The following is a 19,182-nucleotide window of genomic DNA, read 5'->3' on the forward strand; positions in this document are numbered from 1 at the left end:
AACTATGCACTCACAAGCATCAAAACATCAAAACTATACATTCTGTCCTAAACAGCAACATAGCAGTTTGAGAGCTACATGCAAAGCACCTACAGCCACCCAAATGTGCCAAATAAGATATGTGGCAGAAGCTATTCAAAATCTCTACAAGCATGAGAAAAAATATAATAAAAAGGAGTTACACAGAAAGTTCTACAACTGCTAACTTGGCCAAAAATATTAGTTTTTCAGGGACTTGGTGAAATTCTCAGATTCTCACTAGTTGTTTATGCTCTGAAGCATTTTTGACAGAACCCAAAACAATATCTACAGGAAGCCAAATGGAATGAAAATTGGCAGAGAGCTAGACAAACATAAAAGCTACAACTTTCCAGTTGATAGCAAGGGTTGATTCCCAACACATGAACTTTTGCAAGCACAACTACAAGGGAAGAAAATATCAGGAGTTTCTCAGACTTAGTGAAAATCACAGATTTTCATTAAACTGAAATTTCAGCCACATGCCTACTTTGACTAAGCACAACTTGCACATATAAACTCCTAAGCATGAAACAAAACCACCATGCTATAGAGGGGTTCACCCTCTAGTGCCACAACAAGGAACCATCCTCTTGGGCTCATCACACCACATGGAACCAAGCTCTAAACATTGAACAAAACAGAAATATGACATTCCTAGAAAGTGTTCCAAAGGCAAAACTAATTCCACCAATGGATTTTTGGGATGATTCTACCCCAAAAACATATATAATACCTAGGTACTTGCATAGAACAAATGGTCACAAACTTGAAAGGAAAATCTACATGGAATCACATAAAGGTGAATAGTGCTTCATCACATGTGCTTCTCACTAGATCATCACCTACACATGCATTTGCACACTCTCGCACTCCATTGGTGCACATGAGGGGTAGACGTCATGTTCATGTGCCTTAGCACACCACCATGCTAGTTAAACACACACACTTACTTACACTCACATCATGCATTCCTACACCTACACATACAAGCTTGCACATAAGTGCTTATCAAGGCAACTCATGCCTTGGGACTGTGTGACACACACACACACACATATCACAAGAACACCTACAACTACACACAAAGTATGTGTGTGTGGGGGGGGATCCCACACACACACACATGCTCACACTTCCACAAGCTAGTGCTTAAGTTCATCACTCATGCACATGACTAATACCACACACATGCATCACTACCCTAGTGCAATACACACATGCTAATACACACACACAAACATGGTAGCTTTCTCCACCTACACTAGCATCACCTACACATACACCACACACAGATATACCTACACATGTTCTCTAGCAACATAAACAAGGACAACCTGCTGCTTGGGAGGCAAAAGAAATACCACACATGGTGATCTAGCACACCACAGCAACTATATAGCAAACAAAAGTAAAACAGCAAAAGAAATGGGCAAGAAAATTAAAAGGGTTCGGGGGAATCGAACCCAAGACCCCCTGGTTCACACCAGCAACTAACAGCATTGGGCTAGCCTGCACTGGCTCGACAGAAACAAGGAAGGGAGCAGGGTAAACCTACTACTGATGCTACTGTGTCGAAATCCACAAAACAAAAGGGGTACGCCGTGGGGTTTCGAACCCACGACCACCTGATGCCACAAAACCCCCCTACCACTACGCTGCTGCTTCGAATCTTAACAGAGAGAAGGAGGTTACTCTATTGAGCAACCCCTCTGGTCATTCCTCTTCCCGACGGTGGTCAGAACAGGGGAAGCACCACGCGGGCGATCTACACCAAATTGAACTGCGGCTTGCTACTGCAACAAAAGACCTTCCAACGGCGCCAGAAATAGGGGTGTTGACTTGTCTTGATACTCCTCAGCAACGGCACCAGGAATCCTTCTGTTATGGCTACGCCTTAAGGGACTTCCTAGGAAAATATGCAAAGGATTTTCCCCGTGGTCTTGGAGCCTTGCGTTGGTGTTCCCTCGAAGTGGAAAGGGTGATGTAGCGTAGTGGTGGTAAGTATTTCCCTCAATTTGAGAACCAAGGTTTCGATCCAGTGAAGGAGTATCTCAAGTGCCTGCACAAACACAAAAAGCTTGCTCCCAACACTATGAAGGGGTTGTCAATCCCTTATAGATTGTTTGCCAAGTGAGAACTGAAAACAACAAAGTAACAAAGCAAAGTAAAACCGAAAGTGGAAACGATAGGTGTGAATAGACCCGGGGGCCGTAGTGTTTACTAGTGGCTTCTCTCATGAAAGCAAGTAGACGATGAGTGAACAAATTACTGTCGAGCAATTGATAGAACCGCGCAAAGACGTGACGTCATCTATGGCAATGATTATATCTATAGGCATCACGTCCAAAACAAGTAGACCAATACTTTCTGCATCTACTACTATTACTCCACACGTCGACCGCTATCCAGCATGCATCTAGTGTATTAAGTCCAAAAGAACAGAGTAACGCCTTAAGCAAGATGACATGATGTAGATGGACAATCTCATATCTACGACAAAGCCCACCTTGTTACCCTTGATGGCAACTACACGATGTGTGCCTTGCTGCCCCTACTGTCACTGGGAAAGGTCACCACACGGTAAGAACCCAAAACAAAGCACTTCTCCCATTGCAAGAATGATAGATCTAGTTGGCCAAACAACACCCAAGACTCGGAGAGACTTACAAGGATATCAAATCATGCATAAAAGAAATCAGCAAAGACTCAAATATATATCATAGATAATCTGATCACAAATCCACAATTCATCGGATCTCGACAAACACACCGCCAAAGAGGATTACATCGGATAGATCTCCATGAAGATCATGGAGAACTTTGTATTGAAGATCCAAGAGAGAGAAGAAGCCATCTAGCTACTAACTACGGACCCGTAGGTCTGAAGTGAACTACTCACAAGTCATTGGAGGGGCGATGATGTTGATGTAGAAGCCCTCCAACTCCAAAGTCCCCTCCGGCGGGGCACCGGGAAGTGTCTCCAAATGAGATCTCGCGGAAACGGAAGCTTGCGGCGGCGGAAAAGTATTTTCGTGGATCCCTTGATTTTTGTGTGTGTTTTAGGGAATATATAGGCGAAGGAGTTAGGTCAGGGGGGCGCCAGGGAGGCCACAAGCCTGCCATCCGCCGCCCCCTTAGTGGCGGATGGGGGGCTTGTGGGCCCCCTGTAGCCCTCCTGGCTTGGCCCTCAAGCCCCCTGATCTTCTTCCGTTCGGGAAAAATTTATTTCTGGGATTTTATTCCGCTTGGACTCCGTTCCAAAATCAGATCTAAAAAGAGCCAAAAACACAGAAAAAACAGGAACTGGCACTTGGCACTGAATTAATAAGTTAGTCCCAAAAAAGATATAAAAGGTACATAAAACATCTGAGGATGACAAGATAACAACATGAAACCATCAAAAATTATAGATACGTTTGAGATGTATCAAGCATCCCCAAGCTTAACTCCTGCCCGTCCTCGAGTAGGGAAGTGATAAAGAATGAATTTTTGATGCTTTCATACTACCTAGCATAGATGTCCTTTGTAACTCCTCTTATGTGACGTGAATGTTCAGATCCATTGGATTCAAAACAATAGTTTCCTATTGACGTGGAAACAATAATACTTCAAGCAACACTACAAGAAATAAGGTCAATTATGACTCCCTATATTGGTCATTGATTCGTCATTGTTGACGTTTATTGACTTTTTTGACCAAATTTACAACGTCAACAGTTGGCCGTCAAGAATGAACAAACTTGACCTTTTTAAAATTTTGGTCATAGGTCTCTATCGACCAAAATTTTGCTTTGGTCATTACCCATTTGTGCGAGCCACGTAGGATCTGACGTGGCATTGCTAGTGACCAAATGGAATCATCATTAATTTCAGATCCCTGTCCAGCAATCTAGCCTACATGGGCCTGGCCCAATACCTATTTTACTATTGAAAATGTCTGATTTGTTTGGGTTGAAGCATTTTTTGCTAGAAGCACACATATCTCAGGATAGGCCCATTAAAAATAAATACAACAGAATAAAAGATTGCAAATAAAATGTATATTTCATTTCAGTAGCATATCACATCAAATACATTACATCATCCACCAACTCCATGCATTAAGTTTCAACGTCTAACAAGGGCACATCAAAATAATTTTACATGTATACAATAGAATACTTCTACAAGTGCAAGCGCACGAAAAAAGGACCCAACAAGTGCACAATCGCACATAAAGAGAGTTCCATGAAGATTGGATGAGAACCACAAGTTTCTACTCATCCTCTTCCTTTGCACAATATGCTCTTGCCATTACCGCGTGCAAGAAGAAAATGATGGTAACAGTTTCAGACCAAGGAAACTAGTAAAATTGCACGGACGATAACCAATGATAAAATAGTAGAAAATTGTTTTCTTACTTAGAAAATGGTGGAAATATGATGTAGGGTCGTCATGTGCTTGTGACTGCTTTTTTTTGACTCCACACTGATGAAACCTGAATGCTACTACTATAACTATCTTCTCTCATAAGCTAAGAAAAAAAGGTGGTTACATTTCCTTTTTCTTATGCAACGTCCAGGTCAGGATATATCATCTTGGAGTCATGATATGTGCGGTTGTTTTTCAGGCTCATTGTAGGATGACCACTGGAAATGGGCTTCACAAGTGTAGAGGTTAAAGTTAGAAGTTTCAATTGCTAAAAAAAGCCTGCCCAGCACTAGATATGTACCTCCTGGAGAAAGGGGGCCGATTCCTTCAGTGGATTTTCCTAGTGAATCAATAACTTTTAATTAGAGGCTATAATAAGACATACGGATACTCTATGTGCATAAAAAACATGGCACAACATGCAGACATTCCTATTGTACATCAGCATATGCATATCCAATAGAATACCATAAATAAACCTATGCATAAGCGTAACTGGACAATGCAGAGCATGACAAAACCAGCAGCGTCGTGTCCTACCAAAAAATTGCAGAGATAAATACAAATACCTTCATATCAGGATGCTCGGGTTCCTCCGTTGATCCATCATCAAAATTCTCTGCTGGCAAAGGCACCGGCGCCGAAAACATTGTAGGGGCCGGTGAGATCTTAGATGGCAGACCAGCCTGCGAAACAAAACAAAACAGTTCATTTTGCGCACTCAATCCAACTATATCATCACCTTCTGCTATCCCACATGCAGGCTCATCATAACTCGTTTGAATCGCCCGAAGCCCAACATTGCAGTTGTGCCGCATTTCAACTCACAATTTAGGAGGATTATATGTTTAGTTTTGCACAAATGTTGAGCAAGAATTATGCAGGTAAAAACAGATTTGGCTGCATTAAAATAGGCAAGGATTATCCGCTCACCATCAGGCTACCATCAGTTTAATACTTTCACCTCAAGCATATGCTTGGCCAATAAAAATCTATCCATATGTTTAGCTATCTTAATGAACTAGTTAGAATAATTGCATGAAAATGCAAGCAGGGATTAAATCCATCAACTGTTCTACATTTTTTTGAAAACTCCAAAAAAATTGAATAATGGGGTGTGTCGGCAACTGGTTGCACAAAATCCAATCTCTTCAAACTAAGGGCCTCTTTGGAAAGCAAGAATTTCACAGGAACCATTTTATTCCCCATGGGAACAGGGCAAATACCCTGTATTCCGGGCAGGGCTTACTTTGTGTAACTCTCTCACAAGCTAGACATCATTTTAGTTATATTCAGTGTTCACCAAGCCGCTAAGTACTAATCAGATGGACAAAGAGCATCTCCAACCGGGCTGGTGCATTACAAAGACAAGACTGGCATCACCCCATTATACATGTCATTAGGACACTAGTTCTCTAGCAGTTAGAGCAGATGGGAAATAAAATAAACCACAGTACCAGCAATATAGCAAGTTTACTACTATAGCATGCAGGCCATCGGAACTTTGTAACTAGTGATAATAACAAGGTAACAAGAGAATGATTTCCTGCTATAGACATGCATGCATCTACAGTTACGGCAGGAACATCATTCTATCAAGTATAGGACGACAACTAATTATTCAATTATCAGGGGAATGTTGTTAAATTGTGTCTCAAGGAAATTCAGTGCAAGCATAAAATCGATGCAGACAATATGAATATGCATGCACTGCACCTTTGTGCACCTATCTGTTCTAAAACATTCACAAATATGAAGCCTCTTGTGCTTTAACAACTAAAACCAGTACAGGATTGAGCTATCAAGAAACAGTTCAATCCTATATATAGCAACTTATGTGGCATTTGAGCCCTATAGCAAGGAAAAGGGGAAACCTAGCATAACAATTCTGTGAGAGGCGTTTTTGGTGACAGTAAGAAAACATAGGCCAATAATTAATATTCTTGCATCAGGCATGTTTGGTAACAATAAAACGACAAAGCAGCATAACAATTCTGTGAGAGGCGTTTTTGGTGACAGTAAGAAAACAAAAGGAGTAAAACATGTCGTAAGTAAAGACCTGAAAGGCAATTAAATTTCACAAAACTATCAGGTTGGTTTACAACAGACGTTAGTGTGAAAGAGGTACTTCCACACCATCTACGACAAACGTTAGTTTGAAAGAGGTACTTCCACACCATCTACAACAAACGTTAGCACCAACCAGATGGTAATGTCGTATATGTAGCGAGCAATCAACGTTAGGATAATTGTTGATTGCTCGCTACATATACGACATTACCATCTGGTTGGTGCTACAAAAACAAACAAGTTATAACTTGAATGAACTATCACATTTTCAGGTTATACAAGGTTACTCTTATATTGAGGGTGGGTTAAACTGAAAAAATTGTAGACTGGCAGCCAATAGTCTGAAAACCCACTGACACTTATTCAAACTTTTCAACCAGCTCGATCTCTCACAACCTCTAGATTCTTGAGGACAAAGATTTTGACCCGTATATCACTTTTGGTCGAGAAGTGGTAATGGCCTTTAAATCTTCAAGCTTTGTCACATACTAAAAATAACAAAAAAGACGACCAGAAGAAAAATATGGCCGAATTGAGTATCGTTGCATTTTACCATATCCATCAAAGTAGGAAGTTAAAACACTAGAGGAGACTGTAGCACATGCCACCATGACAAGGAAAGCATCCACTCCTATTTTCTGTAAGGCAGATGCATGCCACCATGAAAGAAGGTAACCTAAAACATATGAATAAAAGTCCTATAGCACCAAAAGATACTAATTTGTTTCACGGGCCTGCTTCTCCCTCCCTCCCTCCCTCTCCCCTCTTTCTCCCTCCCTCCACACCGAGATTTTAGCAGGAAGCTCAGCACCGAATGAAAAAGAGCAAAAAATCGAATGAATGTTATTTTTTGAGTCGACTGTAAAATAACAAACATGTCAAAACTAACCCGAATTTGCAACTTCCGTGAATATTGACAGGCTGGGTGAGGGTCCAGTGGCTCAGTGCCCACCAACGTAATGTTTCCAAGCACCCACATAAGAAAACTAGCTATTATACAATCATTCATCATTAGCCTTAAGCACAATGGAATAGGAGTTCTTACCTTATTAAAATAAGGAACCTCCACTAAGAAAGGGAATGGCTGATTAAGCACCCTCCAACAAAATTTCACTCTTACCCTATTTCCATGAGAAATTAATTAATTGAGTTAGTTCATCCAAAACAGTGGAGTTCCAAGGAATAAAGAAGGAACAATTCATCTAAAACAGAGAAGAAACATTAGTACCTTTGGCTAGAACAAAGAAGATACTCTAACATGATTCCTCATCCGCAGACTTGAGCTCATCTTCTTCTTCTGTATGAGCTCCATCTACGCCTGAATTGATTCCATGGCAGGGTGCCAAACTCAACATCACCCCCTTCTCCTGCACCGCTCCCAAAAACAAAGAACCCTAACCCTAGAAATTCAGAAATTCATGGAGGAGAAGAAGGAAATAAGAGGAGGAAGGAGATCTCACCAGTGAGAAGAACAACCGCCATGGAGAGGGACACCAGAGAAGGCCGTTGTCCCTGGAGAGCTCGGGCAGGACCATTGCACCGCCCACGCTGCCTCCGGGTCACGACCGCATGACAGAAGATAGGGGAGTAGCCTGCACCTCCAGGTCGTCCCTCCAGCGCCGTAGCTGCCTCCGCCTTCGCAATCTCTAGAGCGGAGGAGATGGGTGGACATAGGAACGTCGTGGAGCCACCTCCGGTCACCGTGCGTTATTCGTCCTCATCAAAAGGTAGCGGATCACGCCCATGGAGCGGACCATGGAGCGGATCACGCCCAGATCTCGTAGTTCGTCACCATGGACGGAGAGAAAGAGGAGTACTCCAGACCATGGTGCGGTGGACTGCTCTTTTTTTCCTTCCTCCTTTTCTTTAGATGGATGGATGGATCGATGGATGGTGGGATTGGTGGGAACGGATGGTAGGATGTTTGCCATGTCATCAATCCGTGGCACAAATTATTCCACCGATGAAAATTAAGCATATGTAATTTAGTGTTTTTATTTTGAGAATTAAGCATAGTTTTTAAGAAAACGTTATACAACAACCGACGGATAATCTCGGTTGGATCCGCCCCTCGGTTTATAGGGAATTAATGAGTCGGGGACGGGACAAGCGGGGGGTGCACGAAGATCGGTCGATGGTTGTTTTGCAACTTGTTTGTTGTTTCAAAAATTAATGTGTCGGGGAGGCAATCGAACCACGCCAGGAGTTAGATCGGACGGCTCGCGCGCGAAGATCCGAAGATTGTGGGAAATATTGAGGGAAATATGATATATTACAATGAGCTAAAGTATAAAATATAAAGATTGGATTGTGAGCCTTGTCAACACCAATATATACAAGACACGTAGGCAAAATTGTTGAGTTGTCTGCCTAGTAACCTCTATTTAAGCCTATTACCTTCTTGATATTGTCATGGAGGACCTATAATGCGGACATAAATAGAGCTACACATGCCAGTGACCATTTTATGCAATGGGATTATGACCTTCTTGATAGAGATGGTCAAAAAATTCTAGGGTTTGGACCCTCTTGGACACCTCATGACCTTTTTGTATATTTTAGTCATAGATCTATGACCAATAAAACCGCCATCATTATTTTTTGTCATAAACGAGCTTATTTCTTGTAGTGCAAACTAGCAAGGTAATCATGAACTTTCAAAATAACAAGGCCAAAAGAAAGTTATCCCTACAAAAGCATATAGTCTGGCTATGCTCTATCATCCTTGCAGAACGAATTTAAATCATGCACAACCCCGGTATTGGCCAAGTAATTGTTTTCACACCTTTACTTTCTCAAACCTTTTCAACTCTCACGCAATACATGAGCGTGAGACATGGTTTTAGCACTATAAGTGGTGTGAAGTGTGGTGGAGATTGCAAGACAAACAAGGAGAAGATGGTCACATTAACTAGGCATATCAATAAGCTGTGGAGATGCTCATCAATAGATATCATTGTGAATGAGTAGGGATTGCCATACAAATGATGCACTAGAGCTAAGAGTATGTGAAAGCTCCTAAAGAAAACTAGTGGGTGTGCATCCAACTTGCTTGCTCACGAAGACCTAAGGCAATTTTGAGGAAGCCTATCATTGGAATATACAAGCCAAGTTATATACTGAAAATTTCCCACTAGCTATATGGTGGTGACAAAACGAGAGACTCTCAATCATGAAGATCATGGTGCTTAATATGCACAAGTGTGGAAAGGTGGTAGCATTGTCCCTTCTCTCTTTTTCTCTCATGTTTTATTTATTATTTTTTTGTGGGCTCTTTGGCGTCTTTTTTTTATTATTTTGGTGGGCATCTTTGGCCTCTTTTATTTCCTCACATGGGACAATGCTCCATCAATGATGATCATCACACTTTCAACTCAAAACTTAGAGCAACGATGACTCTATATGGAATGCCTTCGGTAGTGTACCGTGACAATGATCTAGCATGGCATAGACATTAATGGAAATATCATGCTAGCTATCTTACGATCATGCAATGGCAATGTAGACGTGGTGGCACATGTCATGGTGGTAGTTGCATGGTAATATATCTCGGAATGACTTTGAAAAAGCCATAGTAGGTAGGTATGGTGGCTGTTTTGAGGGAGGCTAATGGTGGGTTTTGTGCACCGGCGAAAGTTGCACGGCACTAAGAAGATAGTGATGGTGGAAGGTGAAAGTGCATCTAAACCATGGACTCAACATTAGTCATGAAGAACTCATATACTTGCTGCAAAAATTTTATTAGTAATCGAAACAAAGCATTCAACGTATACTCCTAGGGGAAGGATTGGTAGGTATAAACCATCACGCGATCCCGAGCGCCACGCAAAGGATGACAATCAATAGACTAATCATGCTCAGATTTCATCACATAGCGGTTCACCATACGTGCATGCTACGGGAATCACTAACTTCAACACAAGTATTTCTAGATCCACAACACCTTACTAGCATGACTTCAATATTACCAAGACCACAACTCAAAACTAATTGAGATGAATCAAACTTCTCTAACTACTCAATGCACATGAAGGTGGAAGTTTTCATATCCCTTTGGATAACTACCCGTTTTGAGACTACTTTCATAGCATAGATCAACTACCACGCCACGCACTGTCATGCTCCAAAAGATAGAAGTGAAGCACATGGAGCAAAAGTATCTAGCTCAAAAGATATAAGTGAAGCACATGTGAGCTAAATTGTCTACCAAAAGATATAAGTGAAGCTCGACAAAATCACGGTGAGTGCATGTCTCTATCTCTAGGTGTGCAGCAAGGATGATTGTGACACAACAAAAATAAAAGACTCCTACGCTACAAGACGCTCCAGGCAAAAACACATAACATGTGGTGAATAAAAATATAGCCCCAAGTAACGTTACCGATGGATTGAAGACGAGAGAGGGGATGCCTTCCCGGGGCATCCCCAAGCTTAGGATTTTAAGGCATCCTTGAATCTCTTGGGGTGCCTTGGGCATCTCCAAGCTTGAGCTCTTGCCACTCTTTATCTCTTTGTCCATAAGAACTTCACCCAAAACTTGAAAACTTCACAACACGAAACTTAAACAGAAACTCGTGATAACATTAGTATGAGAAAGCAAACCACCACTTCATTAGGTACTATATCAAACTTAAATTCTACTTATGATGATGTTGGGTTACTGTATTTTCAATCTTCCATGACTAATACCCCCCCCCCCCCCCGATACTATCCATAGTTTCATCAAAATAAGCAACCAACACAACAAAAACAAAATCTGTTAACAGCAGACCAGTCTGTAGAAATATGTATATTTCGTATACTTCTTCTACTTAAAAAAATTGAAAAATTATGAATGTCTGGAGAATTTGCGTAGAAATCATAAGCAAAAAGAATCAACTCAAAAGCTCTTACAAAAAAAACGAAAATTCTTTTCGTGAGCAGAAAGTTTCTGTCTTTTCCAGCATGACCAAACGATCATCCCCAAGACTAATCATAACGGTTTTGCTTGGCACAAACGCAAAAAGAAACACAAAAAACACAATCATGACAGAACTATGAAAGTGTGGAAAACACAAAACAGAAATAAAAAGGATAGATTCGTTGGGTTGCCTCCCAACAAGCGCTATTGTTTAACGCCCTTAGCTAGGCAAAAGGTGATGGAATCACGTATAGTCATCTTTGGAGCTGAAACCATAAGTAGCCCTCATCATAGATTCATAAGGCAATCTTATTTTCTTTCTAGGAAAGTGCTCCATGCCCTTCTTTAAAGGAAATTGAAATCTAATATTCCCTTCCTTCATATCGATGATAGCACCAATAGTCCTTAGGAAAGGTCTACCAAGAATAATGGGACATGAAGGATTGCAATCTATGTCAAGTACAATGAAATCCACGGGTACATAGTTCTTATTTGCAACAATAAGAACATCATCGATCCTTCCCATGGGTTTCTTGACAGTAGAATCCGCAAGATGCAAATTAAGAGAACACTCTTCAATCTCATGAAAACCAAGAATATCACATAAAGACTTTGGAATCGCGGAAACACTAGCACCCAAATCACACAAAGCATTGCACTCATAGTTTTTGTTCTTGATTTTGATAGTAAATTCCCACTCATCATGAAGTTTTCTAGGTATAGAGACTTCTAATTCGAGCTTCTCTTCAAGAGATTTCATCATAGCATCTACGATATGCGCGGTAAAGGCTTTGCTTTGGCTATAAGCATGTGGAGAGTTTGCAATGGATTGCATCAAAGAAATGCATTCAAACAAGGAGCAATTATCATAATTGAATTCCTTGAAATCCAAAGTGGGATTTTCATTACTACCCAAAATTTTGATTTTTTCTACTCCACTCTCCACACCTTTATCATCAAGATGGGTGGACTCCGAATCATTGGGGCATTTTACAACCAAAGTGGATTCATATCCAGCCCCTCTATCAATAGGTTTGACACGCGAAAACAAAGATTCAAGAGGAGACACACCAAGCACTTTAAGATCTTCGTGATTTGCATCACTAGAACGCACCCTTTTAAACCATTCATCCTAACGCGAATTTGAGCGGTTCTTTCTTTGCTCTCATTCATGGAGACACACATAGCTTTCAAAGTTTCATCCAAGTTGACCTTGGGAGGAGCACATAACTTTCAAAGCATCAATATCACAAGACATCCTATCAACGCTCTTAGCCAAATCGTCTATTTTGAGTAGTTTTCCCTCTATGGACGCATTGAAAATCTTTTGAGAGTTGATGAACTCTTTGGAATTACTCTCTAAATCAGAGGGTAATTTGTTGTGATTTCCATAAGTGTTGTTGTAGGAATTGCCATAGTTGTTAGAGGAGTTACTAGGAAAAGGCCTAGGAACATAGTTTCCTCTAAAAGCATTATTGTTGCCAAAATTGTTCCTACCAACAAAATTCACGTCCAAACTAGCGTTGCTACTCTCAATCAAAGAAGATAGTGGCATGTCATTAGGATCTATAGTAGTGTTTCTACTAGCAACCAAATTCATCAACTCGTCCATCTTAGCATTAAGCGAGTTAATCTCTTCTATAGCGTGTACCCTTTTGCTAGCAGGCAACCTTTGAGTGTGCCACTGAGAGTAGTTGGTCATGATATTGTCTAGGAGTTTTGTAGCGTCTCCTAACGTGATTTCCATGAACGTTCCACCTGAGGTGGAGTCCAAGATATTGCGAGAAGAGAAATTCAAGCCAATGTAAAAGATTTGTATAATCATCCACAAACTCAAGCCATGAGCGGGACAATTTCTAATCATAAGCTTCATCCTATCCCAAGATTGTGCAACATGTTCATGATCAAGTTGCTTGAAATTCATGATATCGTTATGTAAGGAGATGATCTTAGCCGGCGGAAAATACTTGGATATGTAAGCATCTTTGCACTTATCCCAAGAATCGATACTATCTTTAGGCAAAGAAGAAAACCAAGTTTTTGCGCGATCTCGCAACGAGAAAGGAAAAAGTTTCAACTTAATCACGTCATTATCCACATCTCTTTTATTTTGCATATCACAAAGCTCAATGAAGGTATTGAGAGGGATGTGGCATCTTCACTAGGAAGGTCCGAGAATTGCTCTTTCATAACAAGATTCAGCAAAGCTGCGTTGATTTCATACGATTCCGCACTAGTGGCGGGAGCAATCGGAGTACTAATAAAATCATTATTATTGGTACTCGAGAAGTCACAAAGTTTGGTGTTTTCAGCCATGATGACTTCAACAAGCAAACAAGCACACAAGCAAGCAAGAAAACCGGCAAAGGAAAACGGCAAAAGGCAAAAGGCAAAAGAAAACGGCAAAGGAGAAAGGCAACTGAAAACGGCAAATGTGAAGTGGGGGAGAGGAAAACGAGAGGCGACTGGCAAAAAAGTAAATGCAAGAGATGAGTTTGTGAGACCTACTTGGATAGATCTCTCCTTCCCCGGCAACGGCACCAGAAATACTTCTGCTACTGCAACAAAAGACCTTCCAACGGCGCCAGAAATAGGAGTGTTGACTTGTCTTGATACTCCTCAGCAACGGCACCAGGAATCCTTCTGCTACGGCTACGCCTTAAGGGACTTCCTAGGCAAATATGCAAAGGATTTTCCCTGTGGCCTTGGAGCCTTGCATTGGTGTTCCCTCGAAGCGGAAAGGGTGATGTAGCGCAGCAGTGGTAAGTATTTCCCTCAGTTAGAGAACCAAGGTATCGATCCAGTGAAGGAGTATCTCAAGTGCCTGCACAAACACAAAAAGTTTGCTCCCAACGCTATGAAGGGGTTGTCAATCCCTTATAGATTGTTCGTCAAGTGAGAACTGAAAACAAGAAAGTAACAAAGCAAAGTAAAAGCGAAAGTGGAAACGATAGGTGTGAATAGATCCGGGGGCCGTTGTGTTTACTAGTGGCTTCTCTCATGAAAGCAAGTAGACGGTGGGTGAACAAATTACTGTCGAGCAATTGATAGAACCGCGCAAAGTCGTGACGTCATCTATGGCAATGATTATATCTATAGGCATCACGTCCAAAAAAAGTAGACCGATACTTTCTGCATCTACTACTATTACTCCACACGTCGACCGCTATCCAGCAAGCATGTAGTGTATTAAGTCCAAACGAACAGAGTAACGCCTTAAGCAAGATGACATGATATAGATGGACAATCTCATATCTACAACAAATCCCACCTTGTTACCCTTGATGGCAACTACGCGATGTGTGCCTTGCTGCCCCTACTGTCACTGGGAAAGGTCACCACACGGTAAGAACCCAAAACCAAGCACTTCTCCCATTGCAAGAATCATAGATCTAGTTGGCCAAACAAAACCCAAGACTCGGAGAGACTTACAAGGATATCCAATCATGCATAAAAGAAATCAGCAAAGACTCAAATATATATCATAGATAATCTGATCACGAATCCACAATTCATCGGATCTCGACAAACACACCGCCAATGAGGATTACATCGGATAGATCTCCATGAAGATCATGGAGAAATTTTTATTGAATACCCAAGAGAGAGAGAGGAAGCCATCTAGCTAATAACTATGTACCCGTAGGTCTGAAGTGAACTACTCACGACTCATTGGAGGGGCGATGATGTTCATGTAGAAGCCCTCCAACTCCAAAGTCCCCTCCGGCAGGGCACCGGGAAGGGTCTCCAAATGAGATCTCGCAGAAATGGAAGCTCGCGGCGGCGGAAAAGTGTTTTCGTGGATTCCCCTGTTTTTCTGTATTTTAGGGAATATATAGGCGAAGGAGCTAGGTCACGGGGCGTCAGGGAGGCCACAAGCCTGGTAGCCGCCGCCCCCTGGTGGCGGCTACAGGGCTTGTGGGCCCCCTGTGGCTCTCCTGCCTTGGCCCTCAAGTCTCCTGATCTTCTTCCGTTCTAGAAAAAATTATTTCGGGGATTTTATTCCATTTTGACTCCGTTCCAAAATCAGATCTGAAAAGAGACAAAAACATAGAAAAAACAGGAACTGACACTTGGCACTGAATTAATAAGTTAGTCCCAAAAAAGATATAAAAGGCACTGGGAAGGGTCTCCAGATGAGATCTCGCGGAAACGGAAGCTTGCGGCGGCGGAAAAGTATTTTCGTGGATCCCTTGATTTTTTTTCTGTATTTTAGGGAATATATAGGCGAAGGAGTTAGGTTAGGGGGCGCCAGGGAGGCAACAAGCCTTCCATCCGCCGCCCCCTGGTGGCGGATGGGGGGCTTGTGGGCCCCCTGTAGCCCTCCTGGCTTGGCCCTCAAGCCCCCTGATCTTCTTCCGTTCGGGAAAATTTTATTTCGGGGATTTTATTCCGTTTGGAATCCGTTCCAAAATCAGATCTGAAAAGAGCCAAAAACACAGAAAAAAACAGGAACTGGCACTTGGCACTGAATTAATAAGTTAGTCCCAAAAAAGATATAAAAGGTACATAAAACATCCAAGGATGACAAGATAACAGCATGAAACCATAAAAAATTATAGATACGTTTGAGACGTATCACGGCTCGTCGATGGAAGGGAGAAGAGGCTCCCATGGTTCCATTCCGCTAGCTAACTCTCCACGAGGAGGCCTATACCTACGGCTCGACGACACGCGGCGGCGCCGGCGACAGAGACATCCTCGGCGGCGAAGCTACGACCCTATGCGCTGGATCTACCGATAGGAAGGGGGAAGGAAGACTTGGGCTCACCCACCGGACGAGGACGTCGAGCCTGTCGGAGAGGAAGTAGAGGAAGGAGTGGAAGAAGCCGCGGCGGAGGGTATCGTCGGAGAGGAAGAAGACGCCGTCGAAGTAGGGGTAGCAGTGCAGATCTGCTCCTCCTAGCTGCGGGAACGGGTCCCCTGGAGGTTCCGCGTGCTTGCCGAAGGGTTGGAGAGGACGCAGGGGCACGACATCGACGGCGAGGACCTCGTCAAGTCACGGCCAACAATTATGTAAGGACCCACGAAAAGAAGCTTGCCTTTGATGCAAAGCACTGTGTACCCTTCATAGGGGAGACCTTGAGATAGACGAAGTCATCGAGCTCATAGGACATGTCACGATGCTTGCTCTCATAATAGCTCTTCTCACGGGACAGCGCTGCTTTGAGATTATCCCGAATGACCCGACACATCTCTTCAGCTTCTTCTATCAAGTCATTCCCAAGAATCTGACGATCGCCGGTCTCGGACCAGTTGAGCGGGGTACGGCACTTCCTGCCATAGAGAATTCAAACGGAGCTTTGCCTGAACTAGCTTGATAACTGTTGTTATATGAGAATTCAGCGAAAGGCAGGCAGTCTTCCCACTTCATGCCAAAAGAGATAACACAGGCTCTCAGCATATCCTCAAGGACATGATTGACTCTCTCCATTTAACCACTAGTCTGAGGATGAAAAGTTGTGCTGAAGCGTATCTTCGTGCCCATCGCAGACTGAAAAGAGTCCCAAAACTTGGAAGTGAAGATACTTCCACGATCTGAAGAAATCATCATAGGCACGCCGTGCAAAGACACTATCCTGGATGTGTACAGCTCTGCAAGCTGAGCTACGGAGATGGATTCCTTGACTGGAAGAAAATGAGCCACTTTACTCAACTTGTCGATGACGACGAAGATGGCATCGTTACCCTTCTTGGACTTCGGAAACCCGGTGAGGAAATCCATCTCAATATGGTCGAACTTCCACTCGGGAATGGGCAATGGATGCAAAAGACCTGCTGGACGTTGATGCTCTGCTTTCACCCTTCGACATACATCACATTCATTTACGAACTGAGCAATGTCACGCTTCATGCGAGTCCACAAGAAGGTCTGTTTCAAGTCCAGATACATCTTGGAGCTTCCTGGATGTATTGGGAGCAGAGAGTTAGGAGCTTCTTCCATGATTACCTTTCTGAGATCACCTTTCAGAACGACAAGACGATCCTCAAAGAACAACATGTCTCTAGCATCAACATTGAAACACTTATATTTGGGAAGTCCCTTTGCCAAGCCAATCTTGACTTTCTTCACCATTGCATCAAGAAGTTGTGCTACTCGGACCTGATCTTCCAAGATAGGAGAGATCTGAAGATTTGCAAGAAATCCGTGAGGTACTAACTGAAGGTTGAGCTTTCTGAAAGATTCACAAAGGTCAGGCTGGTGAGGCTTCAGAATGGGACTGTTGCAGTAAGCCTTCCTGCTCAAAGCATCTGCCAAGACATTAGCTTTGCCTGGCGTGTACTCAACGCTCGGATTAAAATCTTGGAGCATTTCCACCCAACGAGTTTGCCGGAGATTCAGGTTAGGCTGGGTGAAGATGTACTTGAGACTCTTGTGATCGGTGAACACTTCAACCTTTCGTTCCAACAAGAGGTTTCTCCAAGTCATCAGAGCGTGTACCACTGCTGCCAGCTCAAGATCATGCACAGGATAATTCTTCTCAGCTAGCTTCAACTGCCTGGAGGTATAAGCGACCACTTTCTTCTCTTGCATCAGAACTGCACCAAGACCTTGAAGAGAGGCGTCGCAGAACACTTGGTAAGGTTTGGAGTCATCAGGGGGAACCAAGACTGGAGTAGAGGTGAGCTTCTCTTTGAGTGTGTCGAAGGCTAACTGACACTCTAGAGACCAGGCATACTTCACACCCTTCTGAAGAAGACTTGAGAGAGGCTTAGCAATCTTGGAGAAGTTCTCAACGAACCTTCTACAATAGCTTGCAAGCCCGAGAAAGCTTCGAAGCTGCTTCACATTTTGCGGAGGCTCCCATCAACAATGGCCTGCACCTTCGATGGATCAACTTTGATGCCCTCGGCAGAGATGATGTGCCCAAGATAGACGACTTCTTTCAACCAGAACTCACACTTGTAAAACTTAGCATAGAATTTGTGCTCTCTCAGCTTATCAAGCACCAGCCTGAGATGTTCTTCATGTTCTTCCTCGGTTTCAGAAAAGACCAGAATATCATCGAGATACAGCAAGACGAACTCATTCTTGAACGGAGAGAATATGTAGTTCATCATTCGACAAAATGTCGGTGGAGCATTAGCCAGACCAAAAGACATGACTGTATACTCATACGAGCCAAAACTAGTCCTGAAAGCAGTCTTCGGAATATCCTCTTCGCGAATGTGAATTTGATGATAGCCCATTCTGAGATCAAGCTTGGAGAAGATCTTAGCCCCTTTGAACTGTTCGAACAACTCATTTATGTTCGGAAGTGGATATTTGTTCCTGATTGTCTTCTTGTTCAATGGACGGTAATCAACACACAATCGGTCCGTGTCATCCTTCTTCTTGACAAACAGAACTCCACAGCCCCAAGGAGACGAGCTTGGTCTGATCAGATCCAAATGCTCCTGCTCATCGAGTTTCCTCTTTAGTTCCTTCAGCTCTTCTGGACCCAATTTGCACGGCCGTTTGCACACAGGCTCAGTACCTGGTTCAAGCTCAATAACAAATTCAACTTCTCGGTGCGGAGGCATTCCTGGCAGTTCTTCTGGAAACACATCTTCATATTCGTAGACCACTGGGACTTGCGAAATAGGATTAATCTCACCCTTTTCATTCAAAGAGAACAGATGGATTGTGTCATCGCGCGCCGCGAAGATAATCACGTCCTCCGAAGAGTGAGTAAGCTTCACTTCTTTAGCTTCACAATCAATCGATGCCTTGTTCATGGCCAACCAGTCCATACCAAGGATCAAATCAATGTCGGAATTGCCCAAGACAATAGGAGACG

At 42.8% G+C, this 19,182-nt stretch overlaps 2 long non-coding RNA genes across 2 annotated transcripts; both read right to left on the bottom strand.

The window, feature by feature from the left end:
* Positions 1 to 4,039: 4,039 nt before the first annotated feature.
* Positions 4,040 to 4,677, bottom strand: LOC123439437. Its single transcript, XR_006630094.1, has 2 exons — positions 4,422 to 4,677; positions 4,040 to 4,307 (listed from the first exon to the last, which is right to left on the bottom strand). It is a non-coding gene; the product is annotated as an uncharacterized LOC123439437 (long non-coding RNA).
* Positions 4,678 to 5,068: 391 nt separating this feature from the next.
* On the bottom strand, positions 5,069 to 7,813 carry LOC123439438. The gene is made up of 3 exons (XR_006630095.1): positions 7,730 to 7,813; positions 7,391 to 7,622; positions 5,069 to 5,117 (listed from the first exon to the last, which is right to left on the bottom strand). It is a non-coding gene; the product is annotated as an uncharacterized LOC123439438 (long non-coding RNA).
* Between the last annotated feature and the right edge of the window lie 11,369 nt (positions 7,814 to 19,182).

This window comes from Hordeum vulgare, chromosome 3H, assembly GCF_904849725.1.
Source record: "Hordeum vulgare subsp. vulgare chromosome 3H, MorexV3_pseudomolecules_assembly, whole genome shotgun sequence".
Classification (NCBI taxonomy): Eukaryota; Viridiplantae; Streptophyta; class Magnoliopsida; order Poales; family Poaceae; genus Hordeum; species Hordeum vulgare.